At 47.3% G+C, this 14,094-nt stretch overlaps 1 protein-coding gene across 3 annotated transcripts in view; it reads right to left on the bottom strand.

Annotated features, from left to right (window-relative positions):
* Window positions 1-14,094, bottom strand: part of THADA (THADA armadillo repeat containing) — a 294,124-nt gene that overhangs the window by 28,629 nt on the left and 251,401 nt on the right. The gene's annotated exons all lie outside the window — the stretch shown is intronic.

Here is a 14,094-nt window from a genome sequence, read left to right as displayed (position 1 = left end):
AGAGTTTGTAAAAAAAGGTGGCATCTCATGCTCTCCTTCGACCTACTGAATCTGAAACTCTTGGTCATAAGAGCCTCAGGTGATCAATCTGTGTACAGACTGAGGTGTGAACACCACTGCTTTAGAGGGCACACGCGTCCCCTCCCCTCTTCTGGGCAACGTGTAATGATCTCTTCAATTTTTCACTTAGACCTGGGGAAGGTTCCCACAGAGAGCCAAGTCATCAGGAGGGCATTCTTGGCCTTTGAAGAACTGGCCCTCTCCTCTCTAGTGTGAGTTCTTGTCCTTCCCCCATCCCGCTCCCATTCTCCACTCCTCACGTTGCACTTTCAGCTCCCTACATGTGTCATGGCACTCCCTGGGTACACACGAAGCCCTCGCCGAGCAGCCCACCCAACAGCCATCCCCCTTCTTCCTTGCTAACAGAAGTCTAATTCTGTTGTGGGAGACGATGCATCCAGCTGCAGGTGATGTGTCTAGCCCTGTCTCATTCTCCTTTGCGTGATGCTTCCTCTCTCAGCCTACCTTTGTAGCTAAGAAACCCATGTACCCAGACTTGGCCAGAGAGGCATAGAAAAATATCTGCTGGGGGCTTTGGGGGACATTTTTTTCTCCTTGGATAAAATGAACCTTGTGATAAGAAAATTGTATGTTCTTGCTCCTTCCTTCCTACCTAGAAGATTGGGGGGCTATCTGAAGGTGCAAAGCCATCTTGTAACCATGAGCAAAAGCCAACAGGCTGAGGATGACAGAGCAGAAAGACAGAGACAGCCAGGTCCTTGACTAGGAATCTCTTTCTCTGCCCCACCCCTCACCCCTTTCCTCCTTTCTCTTCCCATCTGCTCCAAATTCACTCTCCCTTCACCTCATCTCTAGCTGGCATAACATGGAATTGAAGTATGTTCTAGCCCATTAGCTGTATTATACTATACTCCTTATTTTTAACTTATAGTAACAGCAAGATTAAGCCTTTCATTATAACTATCACCCACCTCCCCAAATCTCCCCACCCACCAAATCCGCCATTCTAAAATGAGCACAGTGGGTGTTTAGTTCTCTGAGACGCTGAAATTATTTTCCCCCATGGATTAGAGCCAGCCAGCTCCAATCTAGGTAAACACACCCTCATTCTCCCCTGCCCTCCCCCCTTCCCAGGTGGCTGGCTCTGTTTCTAGCAGGCTATGTCACAGGGCACCTCGCCTATTGGGACTGATTTTTAAAATTTTCTGTGGTTTCTGGGGAATGGATGTTGTAAAATAGAGTGAAAAGAAGTTGAAGCTTGAAATTTGGTGAACTTTCCCCTGCCCCTTACACGTGAATTATGACTTGCTGATAGAAGCGGCTTTTTCAAAGATGAAAAACAATCTAAGATTTATGGACAAGTCTGTTTCAAAAAGACCCAGAGCTGCTTGTAACCAAGGTGGGAAAAAAAATACCAGGAGATTCCTAGATCTATTCTGGTTGGAGGAAGGCAAGACAAGGGAGGAGGAGCCTGGGGAAAAAGAGCAGGCAAGAGGACAGAGGGAGGGATTGGGATTGGCTGAAGAAGAATTTGGGAAGGCCAACATTTGGGAAGATTTCTTCTGCTCATTCTCTGAGTTCTGCAGTAGCGTGCATGTGACGGCCATTCCCAGCAAATAGGGGTGAATGAAACAGTCATTGTTTTTACCTAAGTGCTACGCTGCACACATAGATGGTGAAGGAAGAGGGGGTGCCAGGAGAATGGTACATACGGAGATGAATGAACCTTTTATCTGAAACTGGGAATTCTGCTTCTAAGGGTTCTGACCTCTCACTGCGTACTTGGGAAGCCAGCAGAAAAATATTCCTGCCAGTTTCTCAGAGTCAAATCTAAAGGACGGGGCCAAAATTCTGCTCACGGTTGGACCGGTCTCTTAAAGCAACTGCTACCCACGCCCCCACCCCTCCTTGAAAGGCCAGAGGTGGGGGAAGGAGAGCTGCTGGGAGCAGCTCTGACAGTGCATCTGGACAGCCTTGTGGGTCTTGTGGGGACAGAGCCAACATTTCTGAGTGTATATTTTATAACCACAGCTTCAAGTATAAAAATAGCATGTGAAAAATAAAAACAGGACTCACAATCAGAGCCTCAATCATCCTGCTGGTTAGAGAGGTTAGAGAAATAATAAAATTAGAGGAACCAAATTGAAAACTTGAAGAGTGCTCACTTGCCTTGGCAAGGAAAATTCCAGAGCCAGACTTACGCTCAGCCTTTCCTAAGTGCTTAAGGCAGCTCGGCTTCCACTTAAAATGTCTGTTATCACTGTCTCCCCAGGAGAGTTATTTATGAAGGAAAGTTTCCTGGTCAGCCTGCCAAGCAAGGCATCTTTAAGAGGGACGGGCCCAGGCAGGAGGAGCTGAATGAAAAGACCACAAAGCTGTGGGTCGAGGTGCTGCTCACTTCTGCTTCTTCAAACACGCCCAGGCGGTAACTCAAAACCTGAAAACAACCCGAATCCTTTTCCAAACATAAACTGAATCCTTTATGTCAGCTTCCATATATTTTCCTAACTCCATTCCCCACCCCAACCCCACTCCACAGCAGAAACCAATTTGCTTAACAGAGTAGGTTCTGGGGGGTTTTCCTCCTCAAAGGTCTCATTTGGAACAGATTTAAGGAGGAGGAGAGTGCAAGAATCTGATTTTTTCTTTTTTCTTTTCCCTTTTACTTTTGAAAAAAACACATTTGCAACTTTGAAGCAGAACCACTATGTTCTACCACTGGCTTTTAAAAGAGGAGAATTTCATTTTCTGGTAAAATGGAATTGGACTTCTTGGGGGAGCCCCTGCCAACTCCTCCCAATCTAACCCGACCCTGAAGGCCCAGCGCTGGCTCAACTGGGGCTCATTGTGAGGCTGGATGGGACCCCGACCCAAGGGGAACTGCCCACCTCAAACCTCATGTCCACATTCATCACCAAAAAACCTCACCATGCTTCAGCAGCAATATGTCAGTTGCGACCTACTCAGGAATTCAGCATGCCTCGCTTTGCGGTGATGGAGGCTCCTGTACTTCAAAAGCGTATGGAAAAGGGGGGCCTGGGGCTGGGCCTGTGGAACCAGCACCATTTATGTCGGTGGATTAGGACAGGGAGGTTAGGGAAAGAATACAGTTAGAGGAACCAAAATGAAAACTTGACGAGTGCTCACTTGCCTTGGAAAGGAAAATTCCAGAGTCAGACTTATACACAGCTTTTCCCCACCAGGAAGAAAACCAATATGCGCAACAACATAGAGGAGGAAAAGGGCGGGGTGCAGGTAAAGAGTGACCTCTGGACTCTCTCCTCCATTTCTCCATTCTTGGGTCTCTTCTAAGTGTGGTTTCTCCCACCTCCCCATGACAGAGATATCTTTCTAGTATATTCTAGCTATGGGTAATGCAATTGCAAGGCTTCTTGCAGGCTTATTTCCTAATAAAGTTTTTGTGTTTTGTTTTTTTTTTCATTTTGGGTGATGTGTGTGGTCCTAAGAAATTCAGTGGGGATAAGCAACTAAACTTATCAAGTTAGTGAAAACATTTAGATCAACATTCTGATTGTTGATTATTGAATACTTTTGTCTAATAAAATTGGCCTTTCTTATAAAATGTGAGTTGCTAAAAATAATAATTTGGATGCAACTAAAGGGAAACCTGTCGACTTTAGTTGGAATAACAAGGAAGAGGGTTGTTTCCTAACAGTTTAAAGCCAGAGGCTCTATCTTATTTATCTCTGTGTCCCCAGCTGTTAGCAAGCAGCCAGAACTTTCCAGGAACTCAGTAATTAGTACCTGTGTGAAAACAAGATGGGAGATAGTGAGAAGTGAAGGTCCTATTTCTCCAAATCCATTCCTCCCTCCTTACATAGAAGTAGACTTTTTAGTTGCGTACCTGTCCACTTAGATCAAAATCGTTATTTCTGAGCCTCTTTTGTGGCACATGACTAAGTCCTGGCTGGTAAGACGCCACCGGAAGTGGTGTATGTAACTTCCAGGTGGGCCTTTCCCTTCCCTCCATCCTCCTCCCAGGATTGTGGACGTCGCAGTGGGAGCGGGAACTGCCACCGTGACCATGAGAGGGACAGTGCCTATTGGAAATGGCGGAGCACCAAGAAAGAAGGCGTGGGTCCCTGATAATTGTGGGCCATCACAGCAGGCCTCTGAGCCTTTTATGTGAGGAGGGAGAAATAAGCCGCTACCTTGTTTAAGCCCCTTTTAACTTGGTCACTGTTACAGGTGTCAGAGAGACTAAACAGAAGTTGACTCATGCTTGAAACCCCAAGAAAATACTTGACAAGTTAATTTTGAGAGATATGGACTTGGAGGTGGGGTTAGAGTGGAGAGAAAGGGAGGAAGGGAGGAAGAGAGAGAGAGAGAGAGAGAGAGAGAGAGAGAGAGAGAGAAATTGCTGTCAAGACCAAACTTTGTCTCTGATTCTCACTTGATGCTTCCTGCCTTGGCTCCTGCAGACCAGCCTTACAAGAAATTACTTTTGAAAAACTGAATTACTGAACTACAGTGAGACTTTCCTGCTGATTTAGACATTGGAGTGGGGGCAGGCATTTCTTACTTTTGCTAATCATGATGCATCAGTGAAGTGGCCAAAGCACATCCTAAAATCCCATTCTCCTCTTAGCATCCACACACACACACACACACACACACACACACACACACACTCTATGTGCATAGGTAAACACTGTCCCTGTGACACCCTGGTTTGAGGGTTTGGGGCAGGATGCGGGCAGTATAGGTCTCTGACATCACTCTTCACACTTCCTGGGGTAACAGCAGGATGCTGACATAGGGGCTACCCGCAGTAGCCAGATATACTTACTCAGGGAGGAGTTACATTGTAACAGGCTGGGTTTGACAATCACATGGTTGTTGGGACCAGAGGAAAAAAATCAGTCTCCTGCCAACTCTAGCAATGGACTCAGGTGGGGAACGGGCAGGAGTCAGTGCCAAAGAAAGGCCTGGAAGGAGTAATCAGGAAGGGTGGGCGGGACTCCTCAGTCATTCTAAGCCGCTCAAGGCTGAATGAGGATGGGGCCCAGCTGGTCATCCCTAACAGAGAGGGGACCCTAACTCTTGAAACTGGCTTAGGCTCCAAAAGGAAGGCTGCTCTCCATAGTGAAGAGAGGACTCCTGTATCCTGCCATGGCCTGGCTGAGGACAGTGAAGACTCCTGAGGATGGAACAGGAAGGCAGAGGAGAGGAGAGTTGAGGCCACGAGCAGGAGACAGGATCACTGGGTTTTCCCTGACTAAGAGGGAAGACAAAACTCTGCCAGCCACGTCAGCGCCAGATGGCCTAAATCCCAGGCTGTGGGCTTATCATCACCCGTAAGGGTCAGTCACCGTGGGCCCAGGGAGCTTAGCTTTCAGGAACAGCAACAGGGGAGACAAAAGGATACAAAAATGACCCTCATTTCCTCGAGAGGAGACTGTTGTCGTCTCTGTGGGGCTTAGTCACTGGGAGGCCATGGAAACAATGCCATCCCCTTAGCAACTAGACCCAGCCAGGTAGGCAGTGGCAACCTGCTCCCACACTGCAGACAGGAGCATTAGTTTGCATCTGTTTTTGCACATGGGGGCTGGCTGCCAGTGACGCACTAGCTGAGATGCAAGTGAACGTCAGGGGCCCAGGCTTCCTGGGACAGCAACTGATGGCAAAAGGCAATTTGGTACATGGTAACGGGTTCCACCAAGACAGCCCACCGAAGCTAGGGGGAGTCGGGAGGGGGAGCTCCTGCCTTGATCAAGTACCTTCATTTTGAAGGAATAAATGAGAAAAGAGAGACCTAGGTCCTGCACAGCTGTCTTCCTTCAACAACCATTTTCCCTCACCCTCCATCAGGGCAATGCCAGATATTGGCCGGGGAGTTAGCACTGCAATTCCTAACTCCTTCCGTGTCCTTCCCTGGAACCCTACTGACAATATAGATGAACATGCAGACAATCCTGGGAGAGAGGTCCAGGAGGACCAAATGCTGACTGTGGCGTGTGGTTTTATTGCTGGGAGATGCCTGGTTTCACAGGACGCTCCATTCTTCCCAGCCTTGCAATGCTGGAGTGAGTTCTTACAAACCCTTTTTTCAAGGCTGTCTTCCATTTCCTCTGCTCTTACCCTGTGGCACCCATCCCACCCCGATGGGTTCCCTCCAGCCCAGGAGCCTGGATTATTCTCAGTGGACACCCCTATATTTCTGTCACCTCTTTTCTGTAAATCAAGGCTTGGGGAACAGTAGAGAGAAGTGCTATCCTGTGTCTCAGTGTGTCTGGGTTTTAGACCTCATTTCCCACTAATTATGTGACACTGGGGAAATCATTTGCCTTTCCCGGGTTTCAGTTTCCACGTCTGTAAACTAGAGGCTCTAACACCCACAAGTCATGTGACTCCCTTCGTCTCTGAAGGCAGACTAGAAAACAGGGGCACAATCAGCTGGGATGTAGGACCTTCTGCCATCCCTGGCTGCAACCGCCTCAGCCACCACCACTTCTGTTCCCTTCCCCAGGACACGCCGTTTCTCTGAGCTCATGGGTCCCAGCCCCGTTTCCTTGGGTTATGATTCCAGTGTCTTCCTTTCAAACACTGCTGTGTTGTGACCTTCGACATCCCCTTTCTATCAACTCTAGGTTCCAGACCTACAGGCTGGGTTTGGACTCCTTTCTTGCCTTAGAGGAGGTGCTGAGAGTGCAAGGTGTTTGTCACCACAGGAACGAGCTCCGATTCCGACTCAGGCCCTTGGGTGCGTTACTTGTGAACTCCAGGTTAACATAGTAAAATATCTCACAGAGTGGTTGTGAGGATTCAAAGAGGTGAAATGAAGTGGGAGCATCTAGAGCAGGGGTGTCCAAGCTTTTTTCAACGTTTTTCACCAAGGGCCATATGCGGTAAAATACACAAACAGCCGGGCCACTCACTCGAGGTGAAGTACATATTGCCCCACTTGGTTTATTTAAGTAAACTAAATGTATTTTTGGAATTTGCTGTGGGCCAATTAAAAATGGATTGCGGGCGCAGTTTGGACACCCCTGATCTAGAGGAACTACCTCCTCCCTCCATTGGCCTACTCAGAGCAGGAGGAGACTACCACGCAGGGGTTCCAGGAGGAAGGGGCCCCCCGTGCTTAGAGCTGCTCCCAGCAACCTCTGCCTTCCAGACAGGTTCATTCAGCACTGGCCCCAGTCCCGACTATGGCCTGATGATCAAAGAAAAGGTCTTCCCTGGGCTAGGCCCCTCGGCCCCCGGGGAGGAAACTCTTGCCCAAGCAATTCCATCCAGCACGGGACAGGATGGAATGGTGAGGAAAAGCTGGAATTAGTCTGGGATCTGCCACAGCGGCCTAGCCTTAGGAGTTGCCTATCAGCTCCTGGTCGAATTAAAGTCTCTGGGAAGAGGTGGAGCCTAAAGTAGTTGATTTAATCTGCCAGAGCAAGGACGGACCACCTTAGGGCAATTCCACAATCGAATCCAAACAGCTCCACTGCCTTAGGTTTATTCTAAAAACACTAATCTCTTTATTGTGTTTAATTACTGTGATTGATAGATTCCTCCATTCCTTCATTCAATTGATTATCCAACAGTGATTTTTGTTGAGCATCTATTGTGTGCCAGGTTCTCAGACGACAGCAGCAAGCAAAACAGACAAAAATCCTAAACTCTTAGAACTTTTGTTCTGGTGGAGGGAGATAAACAAAAAGGCAAATAAACAGCAAAATGGTAAGATAGTGAAAGAACTATGCAGAGAATTAAGCCAGGGGGTGAAGTAATAGCAAATGACTGAGTGGCTACTGTAAACTGGGGTCAAGGCAGGCTCTCCGAGGAGATGACACTGAAGTTGAGACTGAAATGACAAGGAGTCAGCCATATAGGACCAGGGAAGGCCATTCCAAGTAGCCAGAGCAGCCAGTGCAAAGGCCCTGAGGCTTCAATTTGCTTGGCAAGTTGGAGAGCCCCAAAGAGGCTGTAGCTGCTGGTACAGAGAAAGAGAGGGAGAGGGCATAGCAGGAGATGAGGTTAGAGAGAGAGGCCGGTGAGGCTGAGTAGGGCTTTGCATGGTACTTTAGGAGTTGGGTTTTATTCTGAGCAAGAAGGGAAGGCAAAAGAAAGTTCTAAGCAACACCATCAAACCTGCTCCCTAACAAGCACCCTTTCTTAACCACATGGACAATGGGTTGCAGGCAGACAAGGGCAGAAGCAGGAAATTCAGGAGGATTTTGCAAAAGTCCAGGTGAGAGATGATGGCAGCTTGGACTACCACACAAAACAAGCCTGGTGGACAGGCACTTTGTAAGTGTTTGCTGAATAAATGAATGAAAGAACAGATAAGTGAATATGCTTGATGTCACCACTTTTTGCCTCATACTTAAATAGTAAGAGAAAAAGGCGTGGACCTTCTAGGTAGATATGAGAGAAGTGAAAAAAAAATTTAGAATTTAAAAAGAGGCACAAAGAAATGAGACAGACAAATAAATTTGTCTTGTCCCAAGAGGACTTTAGATCAGGTTTGGAGAGAGGAATGAGGGTATATTTTAGTGTTGTGGTTCTTAACTTTTTTGGGTCATTCTTCTCCAGAAAAAGGTACTTGGTACATGCATGTAACATTACATTTACCGAGCTTAAAGTCCCCCTAAAACTGAGTCTGGGGCTAGGCTCTGGTACCACAGAACAGAACAGACACTCTGAATAGATTAGGAAAGACCTATTGGAAGGCAGAGGAAGGAGGGAGGCCACACTCAGAGAGCCCTTTTTCCAGGACCTGAACCCATGAACTGTGGGAATTGAAAAAAAGCACAGGGCCTCCCATTGGGCGTGTGGCTGGGTGGGGAGGAAGACTTGCTGAGAAGCTCCAGAGGTTGCAGGGTGGAACCATCTGTGACTCAGCATGAAGCCCCACAGACCTGGGGCTTTGCTGCCTCGGTCACTGTGCGGCCACTGTGTAATGTCACAGTGACTCGCCCCCCCCCCCCCCCCCCCCCCCCCCGCCTGCTTGCTCAAGGCTCAGAGCATGTGAGATGTGTTGCTACTCTCACGCTGCCTCTCGGGTGCTGTGTGGGTGACAACGTGCACGTGTGTCTGTGTGCAAGGGGGGAGGGGTGTAGGGGGAAGGAATACCTATTTGGGGAAATGGAGCAGGAAATGGGTCTTTTCTTCTTCATCTTGCCCTGTTTCAACTCAGCCCCACAAAGCCACTTGCCTCCTGCCCCAATCTCTAACCTCCATCTCTCAGTTTTTCTACATCCCAGTCCTGTTTTCACTGTTCCAGCTCCCTGCTAAGCACCAGCTAAGTGCCATCATTATTCCAGAGTCTCTAGGGGTCCTCATGCCAAACACAGAGGCTCCTGCGATGTCTCCCGGTTAATCATGGGTGGCTCCCTGGCCCTGCAGCCTGACTCAGACCTGAGAGGTAAGAGTAAGGGAGGGACAAATCCTACAGGGCCGCCAACGCTTAGCCTGCAAGACCCAGAAAGTGAGTCACTCAGTTTGCAGGAAGGAAGGAAAACCATTGCCCCTTGAGCAGGTTCTAGCAGGGAGCGTCAGTCTGCCTGTGTTGGAGCTCTTTCTGGTTTCAAGGGGCACCCTGATCTCTTTAGAGAACTTAGGACTGACTGAGGCAATTGCTGTTAGGTGGCCTCTATGGTGAAAGGTCAGCCCAGCAACACAAACTGACCACCCACTGCGTACCTAATAGAAGACAGTCCCTAAGCCCATGGGCTACCTGGGAAGATAAAACCACATAAAGCACGTGAACAAGAAAATAATAAAAGAGTAGAAAATCAAGGGCTGTTTGGGGTGATAAAATAACCAAATGCTGCCAGAAAGGGAGAACCTGGAGGGCTGAGGTGTTACAGAGAAGGTGGGATCTAATGTGTCACTACTAAACATCTGTATTTGGCAGAATCTGCAGAAGTTTTACATGATTTTTTGTGGGTAAGGGGCCTGTTGGCGGGGAGGGACAGAACTACTTGGAGCCAGCACTCTAAGAAAAAGAACAATCAGCTGTGTCCATGCCTGCGGGTGGGGCCCTTCTTTCTCTCTCCCTTCCGCCTCCGTGTGTCTGTCAGTCCAGTCCGCCTCTTTCTTAAAAGTCTTTTACATTTTTTCGTAAGGAAATTTCTACCTTATATGTCAATTATATCTCAATTTAAAAAAAAGTTTCTACCAATAAGCCCTCCTTCTTGAACCTAAACTCATGATGGGTTTGAAGTTTGGAGCCCCTTAAAATTCCTTGTTAATTGGCTTTTCTTTCTTATCCTGCATCAGCTAAAGCCACTGCTTGTTTATCAGACACTGGTTCCTGAATCTCACAAATGGAACTGGAGAAAGGAAGGAGGCCACCTGACGTAGGCTTCCCTGGAGGGAAACTAAAGAACAAGGACAAGGGAGGGAGACCCATGCTAGGGAGGACAGGGACCCTGAGGAGGGGGTGCAGAAAGCCAGCCCCCCCCCCCATCCTGCCCTTCTCTGTCTCCTCCAGCTCACAGAGCCCTCACCTCTGCTAGGTGAGCATGTGGGGGTGCCACCTGGGGGCCTACAGATCTAGCCATCCCTGTGGAACCTCTCAGGTCTGTGCCATCTGTCCTCTTGTCCTGGGGTCCTCAAGTCTGACTCTGCAGCATATCAAGTGAAACCTGCCAGAGACCTCGCATTGGAGACAAAGGGCTCTACAAAAAGGAAAGGCTCGAACACCCCTGCTGGTGGGAGAGGCCATGGAATAAACCCTCAATTGCTGAATTCTGGTCAACTTCTAGCTCTCTGGGTGGGGTTTTTTTCATCCTTTCTTCCTCCAAAAGCAGCCTGTTAAAGGTTGTACCTGCACAGGTTCCTCCCCTGTTACTCAGTCTAGCTGGAGAGTCACTCAAATTTCGTGACTTAAATTTAAATATTCTCCAGGTTGTTTTTTTCTCACATGGAAGCCCCAGTTCAAATGAAATCTGATGTGAAATCCTGATACAGTGGGTAAGACAGACATGAGTGAGCTGCTCAGAGGGAGGCGGGGAAGTGGGAGCCAGAGCTGATGGCCTCGAATGTTTCCTGTTCTTGAAACCAGACTCTTCCCAGAGCATTTCAAGGCTCCATGTAAAGTCAGAGCAGGAAAAGGAGAAAGATGGGGCTTCTCCTGAGTCCCGCCCACACACTTTCTTATCCAGCTGCAAATTTCAATTCCCTACTCTTGAGCCTTGGAAATGCCATTTCTTTTGCTCCTTAGTGAGCGCTGCGACTGGCATAGAGGAGTGGGGAGGGGCCCACTGCTGCGGCTTCCTTCAGTCCTATTTCCAAAGCTGAGGGAGCCTCAGGTGGTGCTCAGAGAGGTGCTACTGGGCTGTGTTTCGCCTTCCCGGTGACTATGTGGGGTGAAGGACGAGCAGGAGGACAGCAAGAGAAATCAGCAGGCAAAAAAGGTGAACAACAAACCCATCCTCACGAGGGCTATCGAAACACAGAATTCTTCTCTCTGGGCCTTCCAGAATCATTAACTAATTCATACCGCACATCTACAGCTAAAGCCAACTGGGGGCGGCAAGGTGACACGCGAGGGTGATGAAGTCTGAATGACTGGGTGAAGGCCTGCCTCTTCTTCCATCGTTCCTAGCCAGTGTCCACTGGGACCAATCACTGGGCTCCCAGGATAATGGTGCAGTTCATTCTGTTCCTACACCAGATACAGGTCCCACTTTGCCCTCTCAATTTCCATTGCTGGTCTCTCCAAGGTCTAAGGAATACTCTGTCCCAGATCACAGTGCCTTTCCTGACTCCAGGTAGTTTCACTTCCTAGAACCGCACAGCCAACTGCTACATCAGTGACAAAGGCACAACGAGGGCTTCCCCATGGCTACCTCACAGGTTTGCAACCTTGAAGTCATCTCTGCGTCCCCCTCCCTCCCACTTCCCACACGCACCATCTCCCGGATCCTGCTGAGTCTACCGCATGCTCTCTCTACCCCATCACCACTGACGGCAGCTAATGAGTACTTACACACCAGCTCCCTGCCTTGAGATTTCCCTCGCTCACCCCCAGCCCTGATCCATCCCACACACCACTGCCAAGAAGAGCGTCTCCAGCACACATTTCTGGCAACATCACTCCCCTGTTGAAAACCTTTCCAGCCTTCCTTCACCTACAGAAGGAGGTCCTTGGCTTGGCATTCAAACTCATGCCAAGAGTGGGGGCCCCTTCCTTTCTAGCTTCGTCTCCTTCTCCACTCCCCTGGCCTCTGCCTGTGTGCTGGCCACACAAGTTCACTTGCTGCTCCCCAATCAGCTCCCAAGTTCCCCTCAACTCCAAGTTTTGGCTCTGGCTTTTCCTTCTGTGTTGAATGCTCGTCTGTGCTGAAATGCTCTCATTTGTGTCCTGTTTATCCCTTCCTTTGGGCTAGTGCCACTCTCAGGAACCTCCCTACACCCCCCATCAAAACGCACCTCGCACTTCCCCATATCCCCAGCAGGCTGTGGGAAGTATGAGCGCAAAGCAATTTGTCCTCATCCAGCCCTCATTTATAGGATGAGATCTTAGAGGCAGGGAGTCCTCAGGTTTTATTTTTTTCTTAGCAGGAAAAAAATTAATTTCATTTTTTAAACAATGTTTAGTCTTCTCAAAGAAGATCTTAATAGTAACATAATTTAATAACATTATTTTACTGTGGCATTGATTAAATCACTGATTTGAGGACAAAAAATGAATGACATACATTTTCAAGGTATTCAAGATTCAATGGTGATAACTAACTTGGAACAGCAAAGAACAAGCCATCAGTAGTATATTCTACGAAATCCCTATATGCTGAAGAAATGTGAAAAGTTGCCGTCAGCTGCTAGAGATCCTTGAGATGTCTACACAAGACAGTCTTACTCTGATGAATCAGCCGGCTAGACTTCTGACAAAAGTGACAAATCGGCGGTGATCCTCTGTCTTCAGCTACTTTTCAGTCTAAAGTAGACAGATGTATATTTTTTGCTTAAGAAAAATCAAGCCGTAATATGGAAATTCTGGCTAAGCGCTGCTACCAGGCAGTCCAGAGAACAAACACCCCGGGAGAGCTGAGTGAGCGTCCCCACACAGTGACGGATGTTATGTTGCTGAGATCTTTGAACTTGAAAAATCTGGCTTGAGTTTGATTTCTTTGGATGCACAAATTTGCTCCAAGTGAGTTAAAAAATAAGGGGTGGGGCACTGTTTTCATGTAACTTAGGGGAAAATTATAGCAGTCACACGGGGGGCTGAATTGTTGATAAACCAGTCAGATGGTCTATCAAGAGATATACCATGTTGATTTTTTCTAGTTGTGGAATAGGATTAAAAAAACCCATTTTATTTTGGAATGATTTCATGCATACAGAAAAGATACAACTATAGCAACTCCATATCTGTGTTTACTATTTATGTGTATACATCGTTTTATTTTTTTCTGGACTATTTGGAAGTAACTTGTAGGCATTATGCCTCTTTATCCCTTAATATTTCAGTTGTGGATTTCCTAAGAACAATAATATTCTCTTAAAAAACCACAGTGTAGTCATCATGTTCAGGAAATTGAACACTGATTTTAATCTCTAGATAATATTTCAATGTTGTCAGTTATTCTCATAATTTACTATCTGGCTTTCTATCCCTCTAGTACAAGGATATGGTCCAGGGTAACATACATAGCTACATTTAGTTGTTATAAAATTCTTGTCTTTTTCACCTCAAATCCTTTTTTATAGACCAAGATGAGAAATACAAAGATAGACAAGTAGCGTTTGTCATTATTATTCCCGCAGAGGTTTTCACATGTGGAATTTTACATGCAAAGGGCACTCAATATATAATCACTGATTTCTGTTTCTTAAGAAAAATTCAAACTAGAAGGAGAGAGAACATGGTAATATAGTTTGGCTAGAAATGAATTTGGGAGAATTCTGAAAGACGTAAAAGTAGTAGGGCAAAGACCATATATGACTAGGAGGGAAAAAGTCCACCTGGGAATTCCACCATGAAATGAGCTTTCCCAGCTTTGGTGGACAGGGTCCTAGAAAAATCTAGTATTATATTCCACCAAATATTTACTGAGCACTTGCCGAGTGTTCTGTGTGTGCTTCTATGGAAAACGCACA

This window comes from Rhinolophus sinicus, chromosome 2 (assembly GCF_057876585.1).
Source record: "Rhinolophus sinicus isolate RSI-liver-muscle chromosome 2, RSI-T2T, whole genome shotgun sequence".
NCBI classification, from domain to species: Eukaryota; Metazoa; Chordata; class Mammalia; order Chiroptera; family Rhinolophidae; genus Rhinolophus; species Rhinolophus sinicus.
The sequence above is the reverse complement of the archived record's forward strand: the minus strand, read 5'-3'. Positions and strand labels throughout refer to the sequence as shown.